This window comes from Lissotriton vulgaris, chromosome 3_1, assembly GCF_964263255.1.
Source record: "Lissotriton vulgaris chromosome 3_1, aLisVul1.2, whole genome shotgun sequence".
Lineage (NCBI taxonomy): Eukaryota > Metazoa > Chordata > Amphibia > Caudata > Salamandridae > Lissotriton > Lissotriton vulgaris.
In genome coordinates this window covers 1176627643-1176649243 of record NC_141689.1, presented here as the reverse complement: position 1 = coordinate 1176649243, position 21601 = coordinate 1176627643, and the positions used below count along the sequence as shown (strand labels likewise).

The following is a 21601-nucleotide window of genomic DNA, read 5'->3' as shown; positions in this document are numbered from 1 at the left end:
AATATTGTCTCAGAAATTAATAAATCAGGACTGGCAGTAAAATCTACCTTTACACCGACAGCGGAACAAGTAGCCCAGAGAATAAAATATTTGAGCAAGTTGTCTTTAACAAACCGACACTTGCAACCAAATATGTACCTAGGACACCTTTTAATATCTCTATTGAGGAACATGAAGCACTCAATACACTCAGAGACTCCACAGAAATCACGGTAAAAAGCTGTGATAAAGGTGGTGGCATAGCCATCATGGACACAACAACATAAGTTGGCAAAGTTGAAGAAATGTTGATGGATGATAGATTATATCATAAAATAGTTAAGAACCCCACTCAAAGAATCAAATCTAAGATATTGAGACTAACCACTAAGGCTCTCCAGAATGGCAATATCTGTAAGAAGGAGTTTAATTATCTGAATATATACAATCCAAAACTAGCAAGCCTATATGGTACACCTAAAATTCACAAGAATGAAAAACACCCCCCTTTTAGACCGATTGTAACAACTATTGGTTCGGTCAGAGAACCAATATCTAAATATTTAGACGCAATCTTACGTCCTTTCATACATAACATCCTCGGTTATGTGAAAGATACATGCCAGATCATTAACCCCTTCAGTGCTCATGACGAGCTCGTCATGAAGCACAGTGCTCGTGTGCTGATAACGAGCTGAGCTTGTCATGACCACACCCATTTCCTTTATGGTCCAGCACAGCAGGGGAATAAGTCAAGCAGCCAAGGTGTTAATCTGATGGAAGGAACACCATTTAATCAGAACAGACAATGGCTAGTCAAATTAGACGTTGAAAGTTTATATTCTAACATACGATGTGATGGAGCATTAACAGCTGTGAAATGGTTCATCAATTCATATAACGTTGATTGTGACATTGATTTTATTATCGATTGCCTGAGAATTGTCTTGGAAGAGAATGTGTTTGAATTTTGTGGTGACCTGTACAGGCAGACTGAGGGAGTAAGTATGGGTGCATCTTGCGCCCCTACTATAGCAAATATCTGTGTAGCCTATTTCGAGCAGCAATTTATCTTTGATGAGGTGGCTCCATTTTGTCAGTCCACCTTAAACTGGTCACAATATATAGACGATATTGTCTTTACATGGGATGACAATGAAGATACTTTAGCTGAGTTCATCATGTGGTTGAACTTATGTGACTCCAATCTGAAATTCACATCACATATTAGCAATATACAGATCGTATTTTTGGACCTATTAATCAAAAATGATTGTGGTCAGTTATTTGTAGACCTTTTCATAAAACCTACAGCGAGTAATACTTTAGTACATTACGACAGCTTTCATCCCACTAAACAGAAAAATAGCATCCCTTTCGGGCAGTTTCTGCACCTCAGGCGAAATTGTACGAAACCGGATGACTATGATAAGAGATCCATTGAGATGAAGACAAAATTTTTCCATAGAGCATATAAACGCGCTAGATTTTATGACCGTGAACATATACTGCAAAGAACAAATACGAAACAAGATGCTAACCTTGTTTTTGTGACCCGCCATTCGATCCTAAATGAACAAATCCGCCAAATAATCTGTTCAAATTGGCATCTGTTGAATGTCAATAGAGCTCACAATGAGGTGTTTCAGAAACCCATGTTTGCTTACCGAAAAAATAGAAACTTTAAGGATCTGATTGCTAGATCTCGTATGCCTATCCAGACAAAAGAGCCAATACAGTAAGGTACTGTAGGCATGGATCTTATTGAAGGTAACTACAGATGTGGCACTGGTAAAGTATGTCCGTTGGCAATAGAAGCGAAGGAACTCTGCTTCAATGGACATACTATTATAAGTAAAGGTATAAGTAATTGTAAAACCAAAAATATCATATACCTGATCATTTGCCCTTGTAATAAGGGATATGTAGGTGAAAGGTCAAGGTCCTGAAATGTCAGAGTAACTGAGCCCAGGTCTGCCATTAGAACTAAGAAATTGGCTTCACCAATGGTGTCACATTTTCTTGAGTACAACCATTCGGTAGATGATATAAGATGGTATATTCTGGAAAGAATCATACCCAAACCAGGGATCTGCCCAGATAAAATCAGGAAGAAATGTGAGGTTTTCTATATTTTCTGGCTAGATACTGAAAACAAAGGCCTTAACTTGGATATACCCTGGGATCAGGCTCTAATCTGAGGGACATTGAATGATTACCATTGCGGATGCTAATAGTTGGAATTGAAAATTGCTGTCTGTTGAATATAAATGTGTTATTGGTCATTTTATTGTGGTTCATTTATGGTACCAATCTTAAGTACATAATGTTTGGCCCATTTTTGACAATACCCTTGGATCAGGTTGTTGTCCGGATGGGTACTAATGAGACCACAATGTTTGGAAGTTTATGAAAAAAATGTAAATAGGAAATATAGAATCGAATCCATGCAAATTAAGTTTTCTAATGTGAAAGTTTTTGTTTGATTGCTTTTACATCTATGTTTCAACTATCAATCAAAATTAAATTTGCCATTTGATACTTGAAACTATATTATTGTTGTTGAATAAAAAATAATTGGTATTGTCCTGTTGGTAGCGAGCATATATATTATCATGAAATAGTATGATAATGTGCCGAAATACCGCCACTGATGAAAATTGTCGACTTTACATGATCCATTATATGTGATCTAATATGGAACATATGACAATAACTCGTAAAGTTTGTATTCTAACTTATCTCAATATGGCGCATTCTCTTACGAATGAAAGCTCTGAGCTTAAGCCTAAGTCCTGTTTCCATTACACTTGAGTGGATTGCAGAATTTTTTCTCTAACGTAACTCAATCTTAATATGGCGCACCTTCTTACGAACGAAAGCGCTGAGTCTAAGTCTAAGTCCTTCTTCCATTTCACTGATGTGGATTGCAGAATTTTTTCTCTAACGTAACCATAGTCTCTTGTTTATCTCTTGCTTGTAAGGCGCGAATGGCTTATTATTGAGTCCGTCATCTATTATAGTAGCACCCTTACGTTTTGGTGCGCACTTGGTTTGTAGTTAAAATACCTCCCGGCTGCATGGCAGTTTTATTATGGCGGCCCTACATGAAAGTCGGACGGTTGGTATTGTGCAGGACCCCATGTGGAGACGCTGATTTTATGTTTCCAAGGTATGGATTATAAGATAGCCTATATATATTCTGGCCAACGAATCTTACAGAGTATATTGGCTAGTCATCATTAATTTGCCCTTGTGGCCTTCTTATATTTGTTCTAGTGCATCGTGTTCCTGGTGTTTTTAACAAAATAGCTGCAACTTTGGGAGTTTAATATCCGGGTTTGCGTGATCAAGCTTTAGACTATCAGTAACTTCGTGATATACGAAGTAAGTTATCCTTACCATTCAGTATATATATGGGTTGATATCTGCATTTAGCCTTTATGATCAAGTCAAATATCGAGATATGTCGAGATATTAACGGTTTCTAAAGGGTGTATTGGCCAGCAGCCATTAATGGCTCTTCTATATTTGTTCTAGGACATCCTGTTCCTGGTATTTTTAATAAAATAGCCGCAACTTTGGGAGTCCAATATCCGGGTTTAGTGTGATTGAGCAACAGACAATCAGCAACTTTGTATCAAACGAAGTAAGTTATTTTCACCATTCGGTATATAAATGGGATGACAGTTGTAGTTAGCCACTATGATCGAGTTATATAACGAGATGTTTGAGGGCAATCTATTTATATGTCTTTTAGTTATCAACTACCGATGGTGGCAGGGAAAAACCATCTCTCTTCACCTGCATCTGACTTAGCACGAATACACCCACGAATCTCGTGCATTTATACTATTCTGAGTAGTGGTAGAAAATATATATACTTTTCATAGCATGCAACAAAAGATTAACATGATAGAAAACATGGTTTTAATTAAGTCTGCCATTATTATTGATATCTTTTAGCAATTGACAGGCCCAAGATAAGACAATTATCATTACATAGCGACCGGGAACCGGCACTACACAAGCTTTATGGTATGTGTATGTATGCATGGGTGAATGTTTATGAACGCATAGAATGGACAGATGGAGTGATAATGGCTATATTTGGAATAATGGGGTTATAGATATAATTGTGAAAAATTATGAACAGGTTTTAGAATATAGTAATACCGACAATTAGATCAATTGGTTTGTAGAAACTATGCGTGAGATCTAGGTCCCTAAATGTATATAATTGGATTCAATGCCTCTCAATGACATGCAAATGTTCAGAAATGGGTTACATAATATTTGAAGGCTGGAACATTTTCATATAATACCAAAATGTAATTGACAGCCGAAAAATAGTGATTTAATCAATGTGTAATACTGTTTTTAATTGTTAATTTTTAATTTTTGTATTTTTAGATCTATTTTTATCGATTTATTGATTGAGAAAAAGACATTATATAAAGATTAGTCTTGACAAAAGTGGTGCACATAGAGCAAAACACTGAAACGCGTCGACACAACTTTTGCAAAGTCAAATTCATGGAATAATCTGTCAGAATGGAATATTAGGACTCTGACCTTCATGAATAGATTCCTATGAATTGATACACCGGATGTGTTATATTGAACAACACGGTTTTTTAGTCTCTTCTTCTGTTTTATTATTTTATGCATTTGTATATGTCATGTATTATTGCACTCATTGTTTTTAATGTTTTTAATGATATTGAATTACAAATAAATTTACACATTTTGATTAATGGCAATTTCAGGTTTCTTTGTACTTAGGGGGTGCTTGCATTGATAACCATTATATACATATATATTTCTTGGTTCTGAAGACTATGGAGACAACTGTGAGTGAATGAGTATAAAAGTGGTGTGATCATTAGGTGAATCCAAGGGATTTATTTTCTTGCTAACCCTTATATTTTGGACCTTCATTTTTTGAGTCAGTCTATGAGAATTGTTATGCTCGCATCTAATGGAACTTTGGTAAATGGGCAAATGTTCTGATCTACATACATATCCCAAACCAGAACACTGGTAAAATAAATACATTATTTTATTGATTGAGTCATTTCCAAAACATGTTAGGTTGACTCATACCACATGAGAGATGGATGAATCAAACATAAAATCATGTGTTATTAGGAGGTTTTTTGTATATTATGTTGGTTATATGTGATGTATATGTTATTTTTGCCCTGGGCTCTACTTGTACATTGGTGCTTAATGAATGTGAAGAAAATCAATTATATACATGTTATATTTTGAATATATTTGGTCATAGTAGTCTATTATGTTTTAGCACTGTTAAGTTGTTCTAGGATCTCATGTATATAATATATGTTTTATGTAATCACATTGTAACACTTTTTTCATATGGCTTGCTCAGTTTTAGTGCAATAGACGATTTCCTGATGAAGGCAGCAATGCCGAAGCGCATGTAGTCTACATCTACCGCATTGTCCCCATCAACTTCACGTCTATCGTTTAATGATAATGCAATTTTATATTGAATATCATGAATTGATTTATGTAAATTGTGTCTCACATTATTTATACAAATTGTTTTGAAATGAATTTTTTGGTCAGTTAAATATAAAAAGAAAAAACAATAATTTAAAAATATCAATAAGACTGAATAATAAAATGAAAAAGATTTTTTTAGACATATGTGTGTTAATTTTGGTTAATTGGTGATGGTTCAATTGAGATTATTTTGTGGTTACACATTATAATAGGACCTAGAACTGCTTATTTCAATTCCTTGACCTAACTAGCTACAGACCTTTATCTAAAGTAATGCCGAGGCTATCCCATGGCTTCGTTCTGTGAAAAGAACATTTTATGGAATTGGCTTAGGGAATTTTTTTGACTACACTAACAGTATAGATATAAGCACAAAATTGATTATAAAAAATGCATATCGCGCTGAGCTTGATAATAGCCGCTGGCCAGCAAGGCGATTATTTCACACCAATCAGACTTTTTTATATCAGCAATTTTACTTGTCTTTTACCAGGAACGTACAATTTAGATTTTTGTTGACCAGATTTAGGCTTTGCACATTACACTTTTCAGGGGACTTTCCTAAACAGGCCGGATGGTGCAATAACCTTCCATCCTGCCCCTGTGACAACCAGTCTCAACAAAGCACCCTGCACTTTACCCTTTTTTGCGCACTTTATAAGGTCCCAAGAGATCAGTTTCTCATACCACTCTTAAAAGACATCAGACCATGACATTTTCAGGAGGATTTTAACTTTTTGTTATCTTTGTCTACTGAAGTAACATGTATGGCTGTTTTAAATTTTATCAGGATGGCACTATCAATAAGGAAACAATACGAAATGTAATCAAATTCTGGCATCTCCTTTTAGGAATTGTTTTTTAAATCTGCCTGGAAATATTTAATATATGTGATTTATATGGTTTTATTGTATGTATATAAACTTTCCATGTGTGATTCATGTATGTTATACTTTTATGGTTCACTTTAACCGAATAAAGTTATTCTTGACCTTGAAGTCAAAAAATTAAAAATGTAATCAAATTTTACTAAAGTAAATTTAGTTAAACTAGGTTTAGGCTGTGCATCCCACTCTTTTGGAACCTTCATCTCATCAATATTTCTTTTTCATTTTTCTTCAGAGCTTTTACTTTTCTTTCAAAACTTCATTTATTTTCATAAATCTCTTCTCTCTTTTTCTGCACCATCTTCACATTGATTAGTTCATTTAGGGTGGCTTATATGAATAATTTCCTCTGAACAGAACTCAAAAAAATCTTTTTCCCAATGATTCATTGAAGCAGTAGCCAAATATATCCATTCCGGTGCACTGTACTTTCTGCTAGGTACTTTTATTCTTTTTGTTCTTCGTACCGAATTTTCTTCTTCTACTTCTTCACTTTGCTCATTTTGGCTGGATGTTTCAATTACTGTCTCTGGAATGTTTTCATTTACTGTGTATATCAATCTTTTTACTCCCTTTGGCCACTTTTCACCTTTCTTTGTCCTTTTTCCATTTGCATTTTTAATCTCACTTGCAATTATGTCAGTGCTTTCTTTTGATAAATCCCTTTTTCTTTTTTCGTTGCTGCTTACAGGGATCACTTCATTCCCAGCATTAACAATAACAACATCATTTTCATTAGTCCCAGTAACTTGTGCCCACTCTACTTGATTCTCAACTCACTCAGGAACATTTCTTTGTTCTTGACTTTATTCTTCAGCAAGTTATTCCCTTTCAAGTGTACTTGGGACTCTTCCAGTGTGACTAGCATGAATCCAATTCGGCAAGCCACCACACTTAACAGTTGTCGTCACCAATATTCATTGATAGGGAGCATGCCATTGAGGTTCTAGCCAAGACTTCCTCACATGCTTTTTAACTAGCACCTACTCACTTGCACACAGATCATGACCCTGTTCTTGCTGTGTTGTAGTTGCAACTTCTCCAACCTGATGAGACACAGAATGACCCACGTCAGTTAATCCATTGCAATAAGCCAGCACCAAATCTTCAGTAATGTTGATCAGTTGATTTGCTAGGACTTTTGGCTGTCTCATAGCCCTGCCCATCACAATTTCATGTGGGGACAGTCCGGCTATTTTGTCTGGAATACTTCTCAAGCTCATTAACACCAACGGCAGTGCATCAGGCCATTTTGGTGTTGTGGATGTACAAACATTAGCCAATCTAGTTTTTTTTGTGCCGTTCATTTGTTCAGCTACACCTGAAGCCTCAGGGAGATAGGCACAGTGCAACTTCTGCTCAATCTGTAATGCTGCAGAAATCATCTGAATTATTTCATGATTAAAATGAGTTCCTCTATCGGATTCCAATGTGACTGGAAAACCAAATCTAGGAATAACCTCTCTTAGAAGCAATTTTGCAACTGTTAGACTGTTATTACGTCTTGTTGGATATGCCTCAAACCACCGAGAAAACAGCCAAAAAACTAAAAGGACATATTTTCTCCTTGACAAGGAGGCATTTCGATAAAACCCAATTGCATCTTGGTAAATGAACCTGCAGCTTTGCCAATCTGTCCCATACTAACTACTGTTTTTTTTCTTGCATTTTGTTGCTGACAACAGGTACTTCTTTGACAGAGACTTCCTGCAATAACCCTGAACTTAGGGTGAAACCACACTTGACAAAATAATCTTATCATGGCATCCTTACCTATGTGTGTTGGTACGTGGTAGACTCTTGCCATCTGTGACAACAGACTATCTGGCATTACTCGTCTTCCGTCAGTACAGATCCACACTTCATCATGTGATCTGCGTGTGCATCCTCCTTTGATCCACCCATCTTTCTTTGAATCATTTGCTTCTTCTTGTAATTTCCTTACTTCATCCCAGGTTTCAACAGATGAAAACATCAACCTGCATTCTGTTTGGTCAATTGGTTCATTTGTTTGTTGTTCCACATTAATCGAATATGAATTTAGAGTGCAAAACTATGCAATTTCATCCGCATAGCTGTTAGCCTGTATGATATACTCACAACCGGATCTGTTTGCTGAACATTTCACCACAATTTGTGCAGGCAATTGTAGTGCTATCAGTAGATCCCTTACACACTCTCCATTTCGGATTGGTGAACCCGAAGAGCTCAGGTATCTATGTTGAGACCACAACTGTCCAAAGTCGTGAACAACCCTGAAGCCATATTGGTTATCAGTGTATATTGTTACTCTTGTTTACTTTGCTCTCCAATAGGCTTTAGTCAGAGCTATCAACTCTGCCCCTTGTGCTGAACTTACTCCTTTCAACCACGATGCTTTAATCACATTTGCCACTGTGTAAATTGCATATGCAGCTCACAAACAGTCTTCCTAATCTCTCAGACATGATCCATCTACAAACAGAACGACATCAGCCTCATCAATGGAGTATATTTTACATCAGGTCTTGGCTTTGTACACAATTTAGTCACATCCAGACAATCAAGATCAGATCATAACCACTTTATCGCCTGGATTTTGTAACAAAGTAGCTGAATTCACACTCGTCCATCTTGCTACTGCTACATTTTCTGCACCCAATATCACTTGCTCATGTGTTGTTAACCAACTGCTTGTAAGATGCTGTGTACGAGTTTGCGTTAACAAAATTTCAACTGAATGCAGCACATAAACTTTCAAAGGGTGTCATATTACAATTGAGTCACTCTATTCAAGACTCACTGTTGCAGCAACAGCTTTTAAGCATTCTGGTATTGCTGCAGCGACTGGATCTGGTGTAGCAGAAAATTATGCTACTGGTCTCTGTGCTGTTCCGTGTGTTTGCGTTAGAACTGACAGTACACAACCATCACGTTCATTTCAAATTAACACAAATTTCTTCACAAAATCTGGCATCCCCAGTGCTGGTGCTTGACACTAGCTGTCTCGCAACTCTAGGAACGTTTTCATGCATTCCTCATCATGATTTATTGGGTCTGTCTCATCTTTATGGGTGAATCTCTGTAATGGCTTGGCGATCAGTGAAAAATGTATAATAAACTGCCTGCAATATCCAACTATTTCCAAAAACATTAGAACTTCTTTCTGCATTTTTGGCAGGATTCATTCGCATAATAACATTGATCCAATCTTGAGAGATTTTCCGAATTCCCTTCTCAACATGTCCCAAATACAAGACTTCTTTTTTACAAAACTATAATTTTGCCGGTGACACTTTATGCCCAACTACTGCCAAAATGTTCAGTAGAGTAATTTTATCTGTCACACAATCTTCTTTTGTTTTGGATGCAGCCAATAAATCGTCAATATACTGAATTAGAACTTAATATTTAGGCATTATTAATTACTCCAAATATTTCTTCAATATCTGATTGAAGATTGAGGGGCTCTCTGTATACCCTTGAGGAACTCCGCACAATGCCAAAACACGGTTTTCTAACCGAAACGTAAATAAATACTGGCTATCCGGATGCAAAGGTATCGAAAAAAAGGCTTGACCCAGATCAATCACAGAAAAACATTTTGCATCACATGGGATTTGATAAAGGATCACAGCTGGAGTTGGTAAAATAGGACAACAGGTATAACAATTTGGTTTACCTTTCTCAGGTCCTGTAAAATCCTATATTTTTCATTTGGTTTGCGACTTCCCATTATAGGTGAATTGCATGGGCTCCCTAGAATATCTTTCAGAATTCCTTGTTCAATCGGCATGTCTATTCCGGTTGTTACTCCTGCAATTGTCTCAGGACTTATTTTATACAGTAGTATTCTTGGAAATTCTGCATTAGGTTTTACTGCAATTTGAATTGGAGCAACTCCTTTCATCAATCCATTGTCTTTCCCTGAAAAATCTCATACATCCGACAACACAGTATCTTTCAATTCAACTGGCAAATCATTTGCTGTAAACAATGGACACAATTCATTCACCTCTCTTTCCTGCCCTGACAACTTAAAAATGACATCTTCATCTATCGTATGAAAACCTGTTCCATCTGGGGTACAATAAATGGAACAATTCATCTTACATTACAGTTCCCTTCCTAACAAATTAACTGGACTTGTATCACACACAATGAATGTGTGTAGTTCTTGGAAATTACCAATTTATACTCTCATTGGTTTAGGTATTGGCATTTTAATCAACTGGTTTGAAACTCCTACAACTTGGATATTTTCTCTTGAGTGGGGCAGGTTTGGGATTTCCACAGTTCTAACAGTGGAATGGGCAGCACCGGTATCTAAAAGGAAAGAAATAGGATTCCCATCAACCTCGCCATCCACATGAGCCTGCCATGAATGCACTCTTCCTCTCTCTTGGGCACCGTCATTGTTACCAATCTGAATCATTTTCCTCTGTTTGCATCAAATATTGTGAAATTACCTGCACATTTGAATTTAATTGACCATTAGTTTACAAACCAGCATTCATATTGTATCTTTGCCCTTGACTATTCAAATTCTGATTCGACTTCAAGGCTTGCGGTACTTGCAAACCCTGTCCTCATTTATTTGAAACCTGTACTTGTGGATTTTGATTTCGCATCTGATTCATCTGTACCTGATAACCTTGATTCTGCATCCGCATCTGATTCGGAACATATGCTCCAGACTCTTCTGTATTATTCAACAAACATCTACACTTGCGGTGCCAATGTCCAAATTTACTGCAAACATGACAAGGGAATTTCCTCTTCAACTCTTCTTTGTCTCTGAAATTACCTCTACCTCTTCCTTGACCCATTAGAATCATTTGTGTCACAATATTACCATTCAAAACTACACTTTTCATACCAGTTGTAGTCTGACCATTACCTTGATAAACATCTGTCAAATCAACATTCAAGTAGCCTCTTTCTTCACTGCTTTCCTTTGTGCTACCATTTATTTCTCTTTCAACTTTTTATGCCTAATTTCTATGTCATCCCCACAATACTTCGCATAACAAAGTATCTCGTCAATCGACTTACTCTGTCAACAAAAAAAATGTTGCTGGATCATGGCACTTATTTCTGGTCTCAATCCATAAACAAACCTATACAAAAAATGTCCCATGTCCTTTTCTGTAATATTCCCTAGTCCACTGAATTGTTTAAACAAAGAAAACCACGTACTACACAAACCAAATTAATCAGGCTAAAAACTCCTCGGGGAAACTATTCCAAGTAGTAACATACCTGTCTAACCCACCTGCTCCCCAGTCAGAAGGATCGCAAGCCCTTTCTGACTCACTGGCGAACTTCTTCGAGGACAAGGTCAGAGCCATTTTCAACACATTCACTCCCGATGTAGTGCGCTCCACCCCTCTCTCGAATGCGGATACTGGCCCCAGATTCGCAGCTTTCGAACCTACTACTTGTGAATTCACCACACCCCTGATTGCCCGAACCAAATCTGGTTCCCCTTTAGACCCTTGCCCTCCTAGCATCCTTAATCTCATTCCGGAAGTTATTGCTCCACCTCTTACCACCATCTGCAATGCAATGTTTTCATCTGGTGTCTACCCCTCGGTATGGAAAAAAGCAATAATTAAACCACTACTCAAAAAACCCAGTCTAGACCCTCTCCTGCCTGCCAGCTATAGGCCCATTGCCTGCCTCCCATTCCCTGCAAAAATTTTCGAAAAAGTCATGAACGTCCAGCTGTCAAATTACATTCACCATAATAACCTACTGGATGACACCCAATTCGGGTTCCGACAAGGCCACGGAACGGAGACAGCTCTGTTAAAAGCAGCAGATGAGATCAGGGCCACGATGGATAATGGAGGAGCCGCAGTACTAATACTCCTCGATTTGTCTGCGGCCTTCGACACGGTCGACCATGCGACCTTGATCAACCGTGTCGGGGCCATAGGAATCACAGACAAAGCCAAAAACCTCCTGGCCTCATTTCTGTCAAATCGCCCGCAAACTGTAAAAATAGGCAATTTCACATCCCAAACCTTCTCTCTGCCATGTGGAGTACCCCAGGGATCCTCGCTAAGTCCGACACTATTTAACATCTATGTGTCGGACCTGGCGAGGGTCATAAAATCCTGCGGAATCTCCCTTACGACCTATGCCGACGACACCCAACTGGTGCTGTCGATATACAACGATGGAATCTCGGTGGCAGCCAATTTCCAAACGGGAATGAAGGCAATAAGCTCCTGGATGTCATCCAACTGTCTTAAACTCAATTCCGATAAGACAGAAGTGATGACATTCGGGAGACTCCAACCCACCTGGTCCCCACAATGGTGGCCCCACCAGATGGGACAACCCCCCGAACCTGTAACGAAGGTACGTAACCTGGGCGTTATCTTCGATAACAAGCTGTCATTTCAGCAACACGCCAACGCTGTGGTTTCTTCGTCCTTCCACACACTAAAAAAGATAAAAAAATTAATTCCATACCTTCCTCCACATGCAGGCAAAACACTAGTCAGTACCTTGGTTTTCTCAAAAACCGACTACTGCAACGCGCTGTTTCTCAACGCACAACAGAAGGTCCTGAATAAGCTGCAAACTGTGCAGAACGCAGCAGCCAGGACACTCTTATCCATCCCTAAATTTGCATCGGTCTCCCCCTACATCCGGCAGCTACATTGGCTGCCAGTAAGGAGCCGTATCAAATTTAAAGCGTTATGCATAGCATATAAGGCTATCCATGATCACGGACCCCTTTTCCTTAGAAGAGCCTTCCAACCTCTCGAACACACAAGAGCCCTGCGGTCATCCTCAGCACACCTACTCATGGTCCCTCGTACAAGAAGGGCCAACTGGGGTGACAAACGCTTCTCAGTGGCAACTGCCAAATTGTGGAACACTCTTCCTATACACATCAAGTGTGCTCCTACCCTCCTAAACTTCAGAAAAAAACTGAAGACATGGCTGTTCCCTGCCTAAACCTCCCATACTGCCCCCGAGAGTTTTGCAACTACAGCGCCGAGACACCTACGGGTATTTGCGCGCTCTAAAAATCGCCAAATAAATAAATAAATAAATAAACACCTGAAGAGGTCTTTCATAATATGCATGCACTGATTCTTTCAACTCCTGAGTTGTTCTATAAATCCTCACCCAATCTGTTTCTTTGGAGAAAGCTTCCCTTTCAAATACGAAATGACCTGGTTATATTTTTGCATAACCTCTCCTGAAGGTTGGCATGTTTAAGGATCTCTTGGATATTCCTTTTTTGGCCAATCCACAACAATCTTACATCCAACCCATAAATCTTTTGAAACCACAATATCAAACAGAAATTACTCCACAAAACTTTTGACACTTTCACAAATCTTTCTACTTGTCTGTACCATTCAACAGGTTTCTCCCGCAATTTAGGAGAATCATTTGTAAATGACAGACAATATATCCTGTCTTGACCACGGAACATGAACAAAACCAACTCCTGGTACCTCTCTCATTGGGTATACTTTAACAGCGTCCGTTGCTGCTGTTTCTTTTTACTGTTTCTCTCACAGGATACAATTTTAAAGCAACATTCGCTTTAGCACTCTCATCTTCTTTCTTTGTAGCCCATCTTCCTTTCCTTTTTTTTTTAAGTATTTTTATTGAAAGTTTTTCCCCTCGTTTCCCCCCCCCCTCCCCCCTTGATTACATAAACAAGGCACAATGAAATGCATACAAAAAAGAAAATAAAAAGAGAAAAAAAGAAAGGAGATTTTTTCTCTCAGAGAACACATATCACAAATATTGGTTGAATAGAGACATATTACAATATACACTTGATACATGTAGATTCAATCTGAACAGATCTGGAAAGATGCAAACATATTCATATATATCCACATTCTATAGTATGTATTCTACACATTACATTATTCAGTTCCAAATTTCCACTGGATCAAGGGTCCCCAAATTTGCATACCCAATGTTTTACCCTTTCTGCCCTTTCTAGCATAAATAGCTGTTTCTAATTTTTGTGTTGATAATATTTTACCTAACCATTGATGATAAGTTGGAGGGTTTGAATTGAGCCAAGCTGAAGCCACTAGTAATCTAAAAATCGCCATTGCTACAAACAAGACGTATTTGCAGTTTATTTGCCCATTGGGATACACCCCCAGCAAGATGATTACCGGGGTTAACTCTAATGTTGTTTCTAAAGCATTACGAAAAAAGTTCCCAATATCCTGTTTTAACTTATCTAGGTGCGGGCAGGTCGAAAAAATATGTATCAAGTTAGCCTCCATACTGCCGCACCTAAAACAAGTAGTTCCGGATAAACCCCCCCACTAGGCAATTTTCCATGGTGTATAGTACAAGTGGTACAGAGTCTTATAATGCTGGGCCTGAAGGGATGATGAACACAATAACTTACTTCCCATCTCGAGTGATTCAGTGAAAATATCTCTTTCTCTATCTATATCTAAGTCTGAAGACCATTTAACTATCCACTTTTCGAGGTCATCTTTCTTTAACATTGTCATCTCTAAATAGAATCTCTTTATAGTACAGTCATGACCGATTTGTATAAGATCCATCATTATATTCCTCCCAAAACCTAGTGGACCCCCTTTTTTATTTAGTATGCAACTTCTTATTTGTAAATATTTAAAGAAATGATTTGTGTTTAACACATACTTATTTTTTAAATCTGTAAACTGCATCAGACCGTTATCATCTAACATATCCCCAATCTTACCTATCCCCCGTCTTTCCCATTCTTGATATACCACTCCTGAAAACACTGCATTGGGAAGTGAAGGGTTATTTTTAAATCTAGTGTATGCGTTATATTTCCCTATTCCGACCTTTTTTGAAAATCCCTTCCATATATTGTAAGCGGCCGTGATTACCTTAAATCGTGTTCTTTTGAAGTAGCTCTCTTCAGTAAATCTCAAAAATATATTTTCAGCATTTGTGCCCAAAACTAAACCATAAATAGCAAGCGATCCTATCTTATCCCAGCCATCCTTCTCTGCTCCTCCAATTAATCCGACCATTCCTTGCAATGCTGCAGCCCAATAATATAACTTTAGGTCCGGCAATGCCCATCCCCCCCTTTCCCTTGGAAGTGACATATACCTCTGTGCCCTTCGAGTTTTACCTCTTGCCCAGATAAACCGGTTAATCATATGTTCACAGATTTTGAACCATTTATTATCTATTAAGAGAGGTATTGCCCTGAAAAGATATAAAAATTTAGGTAAAATCAACATTTTAATAATATTGACTCGACCTACTAATGACAAATGTAAATTCTCATAACAATCTAAATCTTTCCTTGCTTTATCGATTACTGGGGCAATATTTTTTTCCACCAGGTTATCTAGGTTTGACGTAATATTAATTCCCAAGTACTTCCCAGTTGATACCACTCATCCATCATCACAGGGGGCCCACAAGTTTTTAATTATTTGGGTTTTGGATGCGTTCAATGAGTACCCTGAGACTTGTCCGAATCTTAGGGCCTCCGCCTCTATCAATGTAGTTGCTTCCGTAGGGCAAGGTGTTATCACCGCAACATCGTCAGCATAGGCGAGTATCTTACATGGCCCAAGAGCTGTGCAGAGTGGGGTAATCTCTGGTGTTGATTCTATCTTGCGAATTAACGGATCCATATATATGGCGAATAAAAAAAGGAGAGCATGGGCAACCCTGCCGAGTTCCTCTCTTAATCTTAAATTGTCCTGTGGTGCCCATCTTCCTTTCCATCTATCTAATTTTCCCGTACGTCTCAATGTACCAATCACCTCTTTAATTTGCAATTGTTTCACTGAATCATTCAGATTTTTCAAATCCTTGTCAGTAAAATCCAATCTATATGTCTTCTGTAAATCATTTGACTTTACGATGTCAACTTGGTACATTTGCGCAACTTCAGCAAAAGTCTCAGGCAGATTTTTCGCTTTCTTCATAATATTTTTACACAAAAATAATAATTAATCTTTCTGATATTTGCTCAATCTTTCTAGACTAATTGTAACAACAATCATTTCTTCCAAATCTCCTTTTAATTTGCTCACATCTATGTAAGCATCTTTATTTGCCCATTGGAACCAGGAGCTATTTCTCTAATCCAATCCTCTAATTCTTCTGGCGATGGACCTAATGATCTCTGTACATCTTCACCGGTCTCTTTCTTGGGGTCAAGATATAGAACTCTTTTTTGGCATTTCATTCCTCTCTGAAACATTAACCAATTCTCCCACTTGTCCCATGACTACACTCACATTTGTACCACTATTTCATTTGTTTTTTCATTAAATCTAGTTGCCTCTCTAAGAACCGACTGAGGATGTTCATTACTCCTCTCCGGAACAGTTAATGCATACACTTTGGTAAGTCCTTGTCCATCATTATATAATGGAACCATTGGATCAATTGTCACTGCTACTGACAAAACATCTGGAGTATTCATTATTTTCATTATATCTGACTCTTCTCTATTCACATTTTGAAATTGTCTTACACCTTCAGACAATGCATTTATAGGCTCTTCAATTTGAATTAAAGGTGCACTTGGTGAAGCACTCGAAACACTTGTATTAATCTGTTCTTCCTGATATGGTGGAGGTCTATTTATCAATAATTCATTCAGGAAATATTCATCATTCTCATCCGTGCTACTTATTAAATCTATATCTTTCTCTTGTGACTCAGCATTTTTCTTTTTCTCTTTGGATGTTCCCCCTTCACTCATTTCAGCTTCTCTAACTGGAAATATTCTAGTCCTTTCAACAACATATCTTCTCCACATCTTCTTATGGGCATCCCATTTCGCTTCTGAGTATCTACTCACTGTATTCTTATATCTATTTTGCTGTCTATCTCTTTCTCTTTTATATGCTTCGTAATCCCACTCTTCAAGAGCTTTGTACTGCATAGGTCTTGGATTTGGACTCATATTATTCATTTGTCTTCTCATATTTTTTAAAATCCTAGTATTAAAGGTACCCTTCTCAGGGAAAGCCAAACTACCATCCTGTTCTGTATATTTCTAACAAGGTACAAGTATGATAACCCTTTTCGAATACCATGAATGATGCAGGTGTTCCATCAGGAGCTATAGAAATTCCTTCTCTAATTGGTATAGGTTCATCTTTGCTAAACAAGTTTTTTAACAATGTTATTATCTTCATGACCCTTTATTAAGCTCGTATTAGTAAGTAAATCTACAAAATTCTCTTCCGTGTTATGTTTTCTACTTCCAATCAAAATTATTTACGCTATCCAATCACAACACGACTCACACTAAATAGCCTATAGCAGCACGGCACCTTGGTGAAGTTTGTCTCACCAACTAAATACCAGCGCAGCACTTTGCTACATCAGTACTACTCCTTCCACTTTCCCTTTACAAATCAGCGTCAATGTCTTTCCAAGTCTTTAACTAACAAAACAAACTACATAAACACAGCTTGTCTGCTCCACTAAGAGGAATACAAAAGTATTTTCATGTACTCTTAGGATTTCTACACTCCAGCACAACCCCAACCAGCATGATTATGCTCTTTTACATGTTGAAAATTCTCGGGACTTCCCCACTTGCGCTTCTGTAGTGACCCAAATAAACCTCCACTACGACCCAAATAAACCTCCACTACTTCATTCAACAAAGTTCCCTGTGCAGTAACTTTCAGGTCGATGACCGCCTAGTACCGCATCAACAGCAGGCAACGCACATTAAGCTTAGTGTATGCCACACTAAGACAGCTCTTACGGCAGACCTGCTTTACATATATCATAAAACTGTTTGAATTTGTCCTGTCCTAAACTGCTCTTTTCACCACCTAGTGTTTTAGTCTAAACAAACCATCCGATGCAACTACCAAAAGCTGATGCAGCGGAAGCAGTGGTTTTTTAAAATATTTATACGTCCCACGCCAATCACTATAAACCTTACAGAAGTGTGACTCTAATGACGAGCTCAAAAGTCATTATTATCCAGTTAGCAGTATCTAAGGTCCTCCGATGGATCTTTGGTAGAGCTAAAAGGGACTAAGTAATGAAAGTCAGAGAGGTATTCCCTCATGAGGGCCTATAATGAAGGAATAAGCTATACATGAATAAACAACAGTAATATGCCAAAATAACTCATATCTCATTAAATAAAGACAAACGCTCTTATTTTCTATATATTTTCTCTTTGTTATTCAAAATATGAATGGTCAATCATGAGTACAGAATAATATATCATCGCTTAGTCCTCAATGTTACAGGTTAATTCCTCAAGCATAACAGGTTGAATACTCAAAATCGTCCGAACATCAGGTATAGAAGAGAGAGAGAGAAAACATCAGCAATATCTACATTTCTAAGGAAGCATTGGAAGCATTACAAGGACAGGAGCAGGAAAGAACATCCCCTAATATTACTAAGGCCTACATTATTTTAGCAAAAGAGAAAATTATTTAATCAAAGAATGAAGCATTTCTTCTGTGAATAAAGCACATTTCTGCAGCTTAAGAGACATAAATCCAATTAGACAAACAGAATAATTTCATTTATCGTTATTATAGCAATCGGGCACAGAAAATAATGCAGTATGCAGTACAGTATTCGACCGAAGTGGATAGTGAAAACATAGTATACAGTTACCAGCAGTCAACACATAGATTGTAAGGTATGCATCACCAATATCTCTCGCTCAGGAGGTCCTAAACATTCCGATTGCCTGCCCACACACCACCCATCCCCCCTACTACTTTACAGGCCCCTATAAGTGACCCACAGATGCCACAAATTCTCTCATTTCTTAAGGCAACCTCTGCCTTTGTGCACTACTTTTTTGGCTGCACAACAACAGTCTAAATCAGTCGTCCATTGGATCACTTTCGGTGGTAGGGCAGCCCCCCATGCCCGGGCAATATGGGCACTTCCATAGGGTATGGAAAAAGGTACCTTTACTACCACAGCCCCAAACACAGGCGCTTCCTCACTTTTTTAAGTATTACTTCATAATCGAACACGATCTATTTCATGTTATTTCTTTTTCAGCTAGGAAAAGTTATCAGTCGAGTCTAATTGCACATTTTGTGTTGTACGTTTTAATAATGCATGTTTAGTGTTTTGTTTTTCAAACATTAGTATTTATTAAAAAACATACACATGGGTGAATTTCATTGAGCACATCTTATTTGCAAAAATCATGTTCCATCAATTCTCTTATAGGTTGTTGATGAAAATGCACTTACCAGAAATAAACCAGACTGATCTTTGTATGCTAACGTCTAAAGTAAACTGTAGAATGTATTGCGATTGTTCAAGTGGGAGCTCCACCCTTGTTTCCTTTGAAGTGTTGGAATGTGCCTTGAGGAAGCAAAACAACACTTTTGGATTAGGTTTGACCACTAACCATTTCTTGGAACAGCAGGAGCATGTACCACTTTACCTTGAAAAAGTAAACTGTGTTGTATTTGTTGATTGAATGTCATAATTTTGTTTCACATTTTCTTTTCTTTTTTATCGTTATTCCAATACCGACCTTTAAGGACGAGTTAAATAACTGCCTATAGAAAAGCATCTTACATATCTCTACAGTGGGTTCATGGTTGGTGAAATCTAACCACAAACATCTGATGTTGGCTCTAATTGATGCTGTTGACATATTCCTAGATAATGTAAATGTTGTAAAGTGTGCTTAACGCAATCCTTCAAAGAGGATGTTGACAAACGGCTGGAGCGGTCGTCCTTGAAGCTGGGGAAGCGGGTTTGAATCTAGGCAGGGACTATCAACATCCTATGATTTGGGGGAAATCACTTAATCTCCCTGCGTTTACCAAAAAAAAAAAAATGAATGAATGTGTCCATCTGTAACGTAACTAGTGCTCGTGTAAAGCACTCTGATACCTTTGGGTCGAGTTCTCGCTTTATAAAATTCTCACAAAAAAGTTGTAAATGAGTGGTATGTGTTTCTCCATTTTTAATGAACTAATAATTAATGTAAATGAAAGTAAATTATTTTTAAAAGTACATCCATGGGCAGATATTTATTAGTGGGTTTTACATTGCAATTTACCTCAATCCAGAAGGCCAGGTGGATGGGGAACTATACTGTCAACTAGCAACTCCTAATCTTTGTAAGAGTTTAATTTCTGAGTGCTAATCTTCATCCAGGAGGTAACCTCTGCCAAAAACACCTGCAAATAGTTTTTATTTTGGGCCAAATTCCCTCCTGACTGAATAAGGATCTAGGTATCCTTCATATACAAGTACAAGGTAACCAAAGGATTGAATAACCGACCTCAGACTGGGCAGAGGTTCTGGTAGGAGAACTGAGTAACAGTAAGTAAGAGTAGGTAAAAAATATTAATGAACAGTTGGCAAATAAATCACCTGACAAGGGTTCCTCAAAAGAGTTTTTTAACCCACATAAACGCTTAGAATTCATTACCTCGGTGTTCGATTTAGCCATAATGGGAAGTGGCATAATATAATGGTCCAGAGTGATACTAGCATCTCTCAGAGAGTAGGGGCAGTACATTGTTTCGCTGTACAATTAGAAAGTCGAGCCATCTTACTAGTAATGGTAGTGTATAAAGTACAGCCTCTTCTAGCAACAACTTGTGGTGGAAATATATGGATTACATAGATACCGGCATGTTATATATATATCACTAAAAAAAGATTTTTATAAGGCATACATAGGGTTTCTTCAGAACACGGCTAACTCATCCACTTTGAAGTTGGGTTAATTCGTATGGAACAGCTTACCAGCCCCAAGACCCTATTGCATTGAGAGCCTTTATGGAACAGTGGAAATTTTAATTCACCAACAACCAGTTAATAATTTGTTGCAATTTGTTGCAAAAACATTTTATTATATTCAGTTCTATTTCAGTCGCTTTTCACAACTAGTTCGTGCGTGATAACATGAGGAGCAAAGCCTACTTTTGTATCACGAGCTATAGCCCTGAAAAAATAAACATACTGCGACAAATAGCTCCATTATGCTTATGGCTGGTCATTTGAGGAAAAAATTCAGAACAGCTGAAAAGCTAGATTTTGTTTTGAAATTGTAAGAAGTGGATGTAATCGTGCTCTGTGATCCGTCTTTAACAATGTGCTCTGGAAATAGACACATAATGTCACGACTCATGCTTACAGTGGACAAGCAATGTCATTTTATTACAGGAGATTAGAGATGTTACAGCCAATTTCTAATAACCAAATTAGAGTCAGGGCTCGTA

General features: G+C 37.8%; 1 long non-coding RNA gene across 1 annotated transcript; it reads left to right on the top strand.

Annotated features, from left to right (window-relative positions):
* The first annotated feature begins 3312 nt into the window (after window positions 1–3312).
* On the top strand, window positions 3313–5765 carry LOC147727630 (uncharacterized). The gene is made up of 3 exons (XR_015309503.1): window positions 3313–3366; window positions 3520–3628; window positions 5375–5765. It is a non-coding gene; the product is annotated as an uncharacterized LOC147727630 (long non-coding RNA).
* The last annotated feature ends 15836 nt before the right edge of the window (window positions 5766–21601 follow it).